The 11052-nt window shown below is 41.4% G+C and overlaps 1 long non-coding RNA gene across 3 annotated transcripts; it reads left to right on the top strand.

Annotated features, from left to right (window-relative positions):
• The first annotated feature begins 873 nt into the window (after window positions 1–873).
• LOC109290925 lies at window positions 874–7834 on the top strand. Of its 3 annotated transcripts, none has more exons than XR_002095713.1 (4): window positions 874–895; window positions 2009–2118; window positions 6714–6771; window positions 7661–7834. It is a non-coding gene; the product is annotated as an uncharacterized LOC109290925 (long non-coding RNA). The 3 variants fall into 3 exon arrangements; XR_002095712.1 differs by lacking the exon at window positions 874–895 and adding an exon at window positions 1514–1804; XR_002095711.1 differs by lacking the exon at window positions 874–895 and having other exon boundaries at window positions 1811–2118.
• The last annotated feature ends 3218 nt before the right edge of the window (window positions 7835–11052 follow it).

Genomic DNA, 11052 nt, shown 5'->3' on the forward strand with positions numbered 1-11052 from the left:
ACTGGTGATAGTGTAGACAATAGCAGGAACTCAGCATGGACTAATCCCCTGGACAGTTATCTAGATTCCTATGTGGGTTTTGTGGCCTGTGCTCATAGCTTGTTTAAAGCCAGTTCAGGATACGGTTACATAAGTTTGTAACAATGGCTTATTCATACCCCCTGGGAGCTAAGATTGATGAGGATCCCTCTTTTAAGTTCTGTCTCAAGGGAATGACTACAATGCAGTCTAGAGGTGTGATTTGACTAGAGCTTGTGTTGACACTGGAAAGTTGGGGTACCAAAAACAGCTGTACCGTTACAACAGAGGGTTCAGCCTGGGCTACAAAACCTTCCTCACCTCAGGCTTAGATACACAGGTGGCTCTGAAGTGCTGAGTTCTACTGTGCCACAACCTAATTTAAAGTTATCTCAGCACCTGGGCCCTCATTCAAGTAATAATCTGATAATAATTTTGTAGCTTGCTCCTTTTATCATGCCATTAATCGGTCACAATTTAAGGTGTGATGACTGGGTTAATCAAGCCTGAGGTGTAAGGTGCAGAGGGGGCCTCAGGTACATCTACCCCAGTGGCATCACACCTTTGGGCCATTTACACAGACCCTGGCCTGGCCTGGCCTATTCAGAATGAAGAACTGCAGGCAGGTAGCCCTCCCTTTGAGGAGCTGATCATCTAAGCACAAAACTTAAAAAAGTCTGGGCACCAGGAATGGAAGGGGTAGCAGAAGAAACAAGGTTGGTAACCATGGTGAAGTGCCATGACAAACACTGACCTAATTAGAAAGCTAAGGGTACTGTCTACCACTGCCTAGGGCTTCCGCTTTCCACGGGTCATTTCCCGGGGCATCAGCCTAGTGCTGAGGGACTGGTGCGGCCACTTGGGTCAAGTGCATGGGGTGGGTGAAACCAGGAGCTGAAAGCCTGCTCGTGGGCACCCCCGTGCCCTCCCCTGGGGCGGGCAGCCAGCAGCAGCAGCGAGGGACTTTTCCTTCAGGCTTCCCCAGAGCAGAGGGCCGCCAGCAGCGATGACAGGACGGACTGTGGGGCGAGGGGAGTGTTCAATTATCAGCAGCTCCTGGTTGCACCCAGTCACTGTCCCCGCAGAAGCCCCCGGGCCCAGCTCCAGCTCGGGATTTTTGCCTGCCAGGCGCGGAGCCGCAGGAAGCCGGCCGAACAGGCGATGCTGAGCGCGGGGGGGACTGGCCCAGGGCCCGCGGGATGCGGCAGGTGGTGGAGGAGGGCTCGGCCCCTCCGGCTGTCCCCGGCTCCGGCTCGGGCTCCGGCGGCAGCAGCGCCCCTACCGCCCGCGCCGCCGCCACAGCTTCCCCACAGCCACTCGCTTAGTTACAACCGGTTTGGACCGGCCCCGTCCCCCCGCGCCGCGGCTGCCCGCCGGACACGGGGCTGGGGATGGAGCCGAGCGCCGCGGCTGCTCCAGCCCCGGCCGCTCATAAAGCGGCGCTCCCGGCACCCACCCTCCGGCGCTCGCAGGTACAGCGGAGTCGGGTCGGGGTGGTTGGTTGGTGCTGGGGCCGCCCCGCCTGGGCTGAGTCCTTTCAGGGGCCTCGCGGCGCCGTGCACTTCCCGCCTGGCTGGGCCCCGGGGCTGTGCGTGGGTGTCCGAGCCCCGGAGCGGGAGGGAGCCCTATTGCCCCAGCGGAACAATAGAAGGGCAGAGACCTGGGCTTAGTTAGAGTGGACTTCCCCGTTGCCTTTGCTCGCCCAGTGTGATCGAAACACTAGGAAGGCAGGCACAGCATGCGACTGGTTTAGCACAAGCCGCCCCCCCCCCGCCCCTTAACTTCAGTGTCTTTCAATTACGGGGTGTGTGGGGGAGTGGGCAGTTCACTAATAAACCGCACCAAGTATATTCTGCTACACTGTTGTATGCATGAAGTTGTCAGTTAACAAGGGGTTGTTCACAGAAGGACTCTAAAGAAAGTTAAGGTGATTTGCTAATAATCCACTACAGAATAATCCACATCTTCGGATTTCCCTGTAATGCTACAGGCTTTCTTTCCAAAAGGTCCCATCAGGGGCAGAACACCCCGAAGTGGCAGACAGGAAAGAACATGCAGTAGGGAGCCTGGCATCCAGACCTGGTCACTAATGATCTCTGGGTAAGTGCCACCCTGCGGATCATCCTTTATTTGCAAAACTGATCTTAGGATAATGCGTTTTCTGGGTAACTTCTTGTTCTTTGAACCAGGCAGGGGAAGACTTTATTAGGGGTGGGGGGAGACTGATAAGAGGAACTGGTTGCTATAAAACTGTCACTAAGTGAGAAAAGGGTTCTCTCAGGAGAACAAATGGGCTTGGCAAGAGCATGGGCAAGGAGTAGTTATGGATTGTACATTATAAGTCTTGGGCTTTCTTTTTTACTTTTGCAGCTGGGAGCTCTAGTATTTAGTTGAATGAAAGGACTTTTCTGAATAATTATAGTTCCTAGGGTTGCTGTGTGATATACATTGGGTTTTTTGGCTTAGCGTTTACCACTTGATTCTTGTATAGCAAACAAAAATTGAGATGGGGTACAATTTGGTTATGTTTGTTGGACTATATGAACTTGGCTTAATTAAATGCTGCTTCTTCCATATATGTGCTTAGTCTAAATTCATTTTTTCCCTTTGTGTACATGTTAAAGGAAGAACACTTGACTGACTTGTAGGTCTCTTACACTATTACACAGAAAAAATGTGGTGGAGAAAAACGCTAATTGTTGAGTTTCATAGGTGACTTACTAAAGAGAAACCAAGGAGTGTAAGTGGTTGAAAGACATTAAAAGAAAAGAGAGGGTAGGGGAGAAGACTAAATTGTGAAAGCAAGAAGTACTGGGGAAGAATAGGGGACAATATTTTTAAATGAGAAGAGTTGATATCAAGTAAATAGGTAACATTTCATATTTAAGAAAATAAATGTGCAAATGTTTGTTTTTGTTTAATAAAAATATTGCAACTTTATGATAATTGCATATAATAATGACCAGTATCTAATGCAATGAGTGAATGAGAAATAATTAAATTACAATTTTGTGGAGAAGGTTTTATCATGTAAGCTGTAGTGAAAGTTGGCAATGTATATCATTACTTCAGAGTAAAACTTCAAGATTTTAGGTTTATTTTAACATGTTTTACTGTCTTTAATCATAATTAAACTCTTTGAAAATAAGAGAGCTTATGGCCTAGGTACTTAACTGTGTACCAATACCCTGCAAAACTGGAATGGCTTAAGTCTTAACCATACGTTGGTTGTGCTGACTTCTGCTTTCTTTGCAGCCATATGCTGTCCACAGAAAATAGCATGCTTCTTAGGCAAATAGTAAACTAAAAATTCTTCTTCTCTCTCTAGTAAAAGGCCACATGCCATGGAATCCTTATGCTCTGAAATAATGCATCCGAGTATCTTTTAGCCCAAGTTTGTGAGGGTATATGAAAAAGTTTGATGATATACTGTAGCTAGTAACAGCACCAGTTCACTGTGGTGTAGATCTCCAGTATTCTACACTGCAACTATATCAATTGGATGTCTTCCCCAAATCTAAGACACTATAGCTGCAGGTTGTAGGGCAGGGGGAGAGGGGGTCTTTTGGTAGAGCTGTTATCGAGTACCTTTTTTCCCCCTTCCTCCTTTGTGGTTAGAGTTCATGATTAATTCATGATTTAAATTTTTTACAGTAATGGGTTACCCCGATGCTTATGAATGTATTTGGTATACATTTCCATATTTTCAAGTGATTCAGTTTCCTTAAAGTTTCACCTGAACTCTGCTTTTTCTTTCTTGAATTTCTAATAGCTTTTGATGATTTGGCACTCTTGTATGCAGGAGTTGCTGATCACTTTTACCAATAAGTATTTCCAAAGTTAATGAAGATTTAAAAAAAAGTGTGATGTGCTTTTGGAGGCAAAGCCTTGCAGAGCACTGATACTAGGATAGTAATCTCCTGATCTTAATACTGTGTGGCTTTTAAGACTCCCAACTAAATTTTGTGAATTGATTTCCCCAACTGCTACCATTGTCCATATAGGCTCCATGCCTGGTTTCTTCTACTGAGGGTCTGCAGACAGGCCTGTTGCAAACGTTATCATGCTCCAGCATCTCCTGCATACAAAAAAATTGGGGGAGAGGCCATCGCATGTAGGCAAATCCAGATGTGGGTACTGTATTCAAACTAGAGAAGAGAACTTGAGTTGGAATGACCATAGAATCTGATGGGTGGGGGGGAGAATAGGTGACCCCAGCAGAACTTGAAAATTGTTCCAGCTGTCTGAGCTGGTGGTAGTTCAGAAGAGCAGGAGCATGTTAGAATCCCTATAGGTCTAAGAGCATTGTTTAATCAAGGGAATTAGAAAATCAGCTGCCTACAATAGTCTGCTAATACACTACACTTACAGCTTTTATAGTTTGCACCTGTGAAGTAGTAAAATATCCATGTTCCTGGCAGCAGTTTAATCTCAAAGAGGTTGCTTCAAATCAAAATCAAGCAAGGCATGATGGCTAGTTACAGTCTCTTTCCTCTACTTCCCTCCTCCCTACTCATTTGCCAAATACAATACATTGTGATTTCACTTCCTAGAACTTTCTCTGCGCACAAGAATGCCTTCTATGGATATATGCCCCTTAATAGGACTTCTCTTCCTTAGAGAAGGGACAGGGATAAAATTTCTATCTGTTCCGTCAAAACAAATTCTTCCTGACAGCTCTGAAAAGTAAGTATCTGAGAAATGTACAAAAAGGAATATTCCGTTGGTGTCTTGTCTCCACTAGTGGCTTGTGAGAGATGGAGAAGATGCCAGGATTTAGTAACCAAAAGTTGCAAGCTCTGGCTGTCAGCAGGACTGGATAAGAGGGCAGCTTGCAAAGATGTCATGGAGGTTTCTCTTGCAGTTGGTTTTGTTAAATAATGTTCACTGTGATAGACTCTCTTAAAGATGATTTCTTTTCAGTAAAAGAAACAGAATTACTAAGTCTATAAGTCACCTTGCATTCACTGTAATTCTGGAGCCAAGTGAACCATTCTGAAGTTTCCAAGTCACCCATAACTAACTTCTCAAGTATGACTCTTCAGGTCAGAAACTTAGTAATGTGCTCATGATTTCTGAAATAATCTACATTTTGAAGTTGCTATTCTATTTGAAGTTTAGAGTGGTTTTTGGCTTTTAGCTATGGTTGTAAATTTCTCCTATGTCAACATTGTGTATCCAAATTACAACCAAAAAAAAGTTTGCTACATGGCACCAGTTTTTTTTAGTGGAAATAACTTTTGTGTTGCAAGGTGAGGATGAAATCAGGCTTGTAACAGAAATAATAGAAATTTGGTTTATGACTGTGGTAAAACATTTTTGGTTAGTAAGAATAATAAGTTTGTACAGTTTCTTCCTTTTCTATCTTCTTTAATAAAGAAAAAAGTTCATGTGAATAGAAATATTGTTGTGCAAATGAAAGTATGTGCAATTTCAGTACATAGTATTGAATGTTGAGGGGTGTTGTTTATTTTCTAAAGATTGTATACTTTTCACAAGACCTCTTACAAAGATTATATACCAAAGTTAAAACTAACTATTAAAAACTATCATTTCTTAATTTAGTGGCTGAGGTGGGGAAAGATGTCATCACAGCACAGTGCTGACTGCCTCCAGACAGGCAGAGCTCCTCTAAAGTCAATGAATCCATTTAGATTTATACTGGCTGAGGATCTGATCCAGATTATTCCCCCTGATTTCACAGTTAGGATGTGACAAACCCTGTGATGAAAAAAAGCTTTTGCATTCTTTTTCCCCCATGTCCCCATCAGTGGTCTGGAGCAAAAACACCAAACAAACAAAAAACAAACAACCAAGCAAACTGTTTTAAACTGTTTTTGCTGAGCTAATATGCCAAATTTCAGAGCTTCAAGGCAAGAGGAATTAAGAGCTCAATACTGCAGCTAAAATACATGCACTGTACTAATGTTTTATTTATTATATGACTCTTCTAAAAACAAAATAGCTAATTTTTAATTTTTTTTCTTAACACTACTTTTCATGTTTTCTGAAGAGACTTGCTTAAAACCATTATAATCACCACTTAACTGCCACAGTTGAATACAAATATGTTAGGCTTTTAATGCAAGGGGATATATATGTACAACCTCTGTGAGAGGTTAGATGGATACACATGCATAATCTTGTACTAAAACAAGGATGTATTCTGTGCCCAGAAGACTTTATTCTTAAATTTTAAAACAACTTTTTGATGCCTTTGATATGGTGCTTTGGTAATATGAGAGGCATTTCAAAAAGGGAGGTAACAACAGATATGCTGATGCAGTATCAGGAAAAGCGTATTAACCAGAATTTACCAGAGAAAAAAGTAGAGGGGAAAGAAACTAAAGAATTGGATCACAAATTTGGGTATCTAACTGGCAATAGTATATTTCTGAAAGATAATCAGTATCTTAAACTCTGTAAATCATTCCTAAAGAGACATAAAATGGTCAAAGTTTGTTTCATGTTTATAGCCTACATTTTTGCTCTGTTTGGATCCAAGGCTGCTGTCAGCCACTCTATAACTGAGAGAAGGTTAGTGTCTCTTTGCATTTAGATGACTTAATTTACTTCTGAAGTTTCTATTAGAGTGCAATATTAATCTATTGGATCGTGCTGACATCACGATTTTTTTTCTTTTACTGCCACTTGATAATTTTTGATGAAGAGCTCTCTATCTTATTTCTCCACAGGTAGAATTAACAAGTAAAAATAGAATAATATCTTCTAGGAAGTTGGAGTCAATCTTCTGTAAGTTAACTCTCTAAACTAACAATCAATTGCATCTATATTCCAGCCATTCTCTGTCTCTGTAGTGAGACTTTGTAGAAACAATGTTAAGGTCTCTTGTAACACTTTTTCATAAATGAAAATTCAATTTGGGAATATTATGCTTAGAATTGTAACATTTGAACTCTTTTATTTTAGTCTACCCCATTATTTTTTGTAAATATTCCTTGAATATTTACAAATAATCCTTAAATTTTAGTGGTAAAAGTTAGAAGTACTCTCAGATTGTGTTATTTTGTCTCTACATCTTCCTCAAATCCAACACTGCTACAGATGTCTTATCCTAGCAACTTAAACTTATTAAAACCTAACTATTTTATTTATAATATATCTGGGTCTGAAAACACTTTTTTCCAAGGGGCTCTGCAATAGCTTTGACATTTTACAGAAGGCAGACTGCAGCATAGAATTGTCTATAGTCACACATTTTGCCAAAGGTAGAGCCAGGAATAAAATGTGGCTCTTGTGACTTCTAGTGTCATATGTCATTCCCTGGACCAGTGTCCATCCCTAGTTAAACCTTTATAGTCATTTTGTGTCTGTTTTATATTCTGATAACCCAGGTTTACACATTCTAAATTTCTTTGCTTGTGGCATAGACATGGAATTTTACCTTCATACATTATGTAACATTGCATATTGTGCACTGTTAGAAGTGTTAAGTGGTGTTTGATAGGATTATAGTTCCTATGCAAATTTGTCTTTTACTGTCAGAAAACTGGTGTGTTGCTTTGGCAAGTGTATTTCTTAGTATAGTGAATATGTACACATGCAAGAATTGTATGATTATGCTAACAAAATTAAACTTAAATCTTATCTCAGTTTTTCTGTTTTGTTCTTTTTTGCACAGTGCCTGCAGATACCTCTTGGCTCATCCTATAAAATGGTATTTCAGAAGCCTCCAGATGGTGGATGGGGCTGGGTGATAGTTGTAGTTTCCTTCTTTACTCAGTTCTTGTGTTATGGATCTCCGCTAGCAGTTGGAGTCTTGTATTTGGAATGGCTGGATGCTTTTGGAGAAGGGAAAGGAAAGACTGCATGGGTTGGATCATTAGCAAATGGAATCGGATTGCTTGCCAGTAAGTCAAGAAGCAGGACCTATCTGCCTGTTTTTCTTTCTTTTGTTTTTTTCCTGGTTAATTGAAATGTTCTCTCCTTCATAACATAAGCTTAATCATTTTGTGCCTTTAAAATGCACTAAAGTTCAGTATGCTTGAGAATCAAAAGGCGTTTTCATCCTGGTTTGGGGGGGGTTAGTTCAAAATAGTTAATGGCATTAATATTCTGATGTGACAAAAAATCAAACCTGAAAAGAATTGGATGTTGGCTTAAACATTCAAAATGTTTCCCAAAGGATGAATCCAAAATAATTAAAATATAGCAGACTGAGAAACAAAAACCTACTAACTTACTGTGAACCACAAATAAGAAGTTTTGAGAGGGTACAAAACTTCTAGTTGTAGTTCTGTTGAAAGGAAAACCAATAGTTGTTACCTTGAAAAATGATTCAAGTGGATCACAAGGAGAAATCAGTTAATAGATGAGATAGTCAGTCATTTAAGCTTCAGAAATGAAACTGCCAGCTGAAGGAGGTCAAGGCTTGTAACCACTCCTTGAATAAAACTCCCTCTTGAAGTCTGGAAAGGCATGTATAAATGTCTGCAATCAGTACAGCAAGTTTACTTGTGCTTTTCTGGAGTAAAAAATATGTCCTTTTTAAGAGGTACAGAGGCACTGAAAACCTTGTATGTGTCCTAAAAATATCCTAAGGTAAAACATAAAGAATTGCCTAATGCACTATATTCTTTTAATAAATGCAGCTGTTAAATGAACTGGTACTACTAGAAGGCAGCTAAAAAGATCTAGTTCTTAAATTATTCATTTAATAAATTTAGTGACAGAAAATTTTCCTTGGATGGCTGTAGGTTAAGTAACTCTGCTGCTGCATGTCTTTAATAATGAATATTTATTGTAGAGTCATATACTGTTGCTAATTTTTGCTACTGAAAATCTCATGCATAGAAATGTGACATTTTTACATGCGTGAAATCTAGCCTTAGGTGAGGAGAAATTTTGGTGTATGGGCAAAATGCTACCTGTGTGACTGCTGAACTTTGAACAGAACCTGCCTTGCAAGAAAGCTGGAATATTTAATGTAAAAAATATAGTTATTTGTAACAAAGGCTTTGGGCTTTTTGTGACCCTCTTACAGCTTTGGGTATAGAGATTGCCTCCCACATAGAAATGTGGTAGGAATGCTGTTGTTACCTTGACTGAGGCAAAGCTGGCAGAACATTTAAGTGCAAGAAAGCTCCATTCTGTCTCCAGTAAATGGAGGTGGGAATGTGCATCTCCTGGGTTATGCTGAGCTCAGCCTCATTTCTTAGTTTAAAGGGAGTTCAACTTGGTGCATTGGAAGGTAAAGGAAAGAAATTGCTGATTTATTTCTGTCCACTTTTTAACAAAAGAGCAGGTGCTCTCTCATTCCTCTGCAGTGACCAAAGCCCACCATTATTGCCACTAGCCAAATGCTCTTGACAAAAACCCCAACTCCCTTTCATATTCGTCAAACCCTTCCCATCTTTTGTTACCCCCTAGCCCTTTGCCTCAGTGCCATGATGAATTTTTACAGTAATAGAAATATCTGTGATTTGCATAAAACTTATGCAAAGTACTTTTGACATTTTATATGGTATTAAAGAAAACTGTAATTATTCAATATTAAAATTCTGAAGAAATCTTTTCACCAATTTGTTTTTACTTTCTCTGAGCAGGGAGGGACATAACTGCTGTTTTAACTGGTCCTCCTTCTTTCCACCTGTACGCCCCTCTCCCTTTTTTGCATTAAAAATATAATAGCCATCTGTCTCAGTACCTTGCTCAAGTAGGATCTAAATCTAGTGGCACTTTCTACTATACATTCACTTTTCCCCCTATAGACTTCAAGTCCTGGAATTTATTTCACAAACATGTAGAATAGAATGCTCCCAAAATATTAATAATGTTCTGGCATGCTAGAAGATACTTAATGTGTGCCTGATGGCAGGGGCAGATTCAGAGGGGTATGGTGGTACTGTTGCATCCCGTTTCTACTATGTAGCACAGTGACCTTTCTTTCCACCTTGGTAGCAGGGGGTGCCTGGGGGAGGGTGGAGGAACAGAGAGTAAGTGCAGGAAGGGGGGATGGGGTTGCTGCTGCTACTGTTCCTAGAGGAGCCTGGTACTCTGCACAGGCACTTTTTGCAGCTGGATGGGGATGTCAGGGGGCCAGGCAGGAACTAGGCACATGATAGGGAGGGGGCACTGCCTACTGCCACTGTCCCTAGCTGACCTGGGGACAGGGGGAATCCCAGAGCCACTCCTGCTCTGCTCTAGCTGTGGACTGTGGGGAGTGGCTGTGCAGGGCATTGGGCTCTGCTGGGAACAGTGGTGATGGTGGGCAGTCCCCCCCCCTTGAGCCACCTGCTCCTTGGCTGAAGAGGACAGGCAGGGAGCAAGTGCAAAAAGAGTAGAACCTTCCACTGCTGCCACAGTCCCTGACCAAGTCTGGCTGGCACCCCACGCAGCTGAAGCATGTGACCTAAGCTTGAAGTTGGGCAGGAGCAGTCCCCCTCCTTTCTATACTTGCGCCCTGGTCACCCCTTCTTCCCTCCTCCCCCACCCCCCACACAAGTGTCTCTCACCCGCCCATGCTGATGGATAAAATTATAACAGATAATGAGAGCTCCTGCAGTATAGGGGGAAGGAAAGAAAGGACTGCATCTTCTTTGGACTTCTTGACTCTTAAGAGGGCTGTCTTAAATACATTGTTTAATCCAAGTGATATAATTGTATTTTATTAATGAGTTGATAAAATACAGTGGAATCGAATTTTTGATGCTGGACAAAAGCTTGAAGAAAAAAGGACATCTCTAGTATGTATCAAAGGGCAAACATTTAGCTCTTTGCATAATACTTTACCTTCAACCAACAAATTTGATTAAACAAGTTTGGTGCAGAGAACTAAGCAGAGACTTAAATAATTACATTCATGCATGTGTTACACAAGTGCGACAAATTGAGGGTTATGGAACTAGGATACTTATGTCAGCTTCATCGTGCCCCTCACAAGGGATTTCAGTACTGATCTTTCTCCCGGTGAAAGAATAATGGTTTAAGAGGCACTGAAAACCTTGTATGTGTCCTAAAAATATTCCTAAAGGTAAAGCATAAAGAATCGCCTAAAGTACTATCTTCTTTTAA

Source organism: Gavialis gangeticus, unplaced genomic scaffold (assembly GCF_001723915.1).
Source record: "Gavialis gangeticus isolate Ggan-Ray unplaced genomic scaffold, GavGan_comp1, whole genome shotgun sequence".
In the NCBI taxonomy this organism is placed as follows: Eukaryota; Metazoa; Chordata; order Crocodylia; family Gavialidae; genus Gavialis; species Gavialis gangeticus.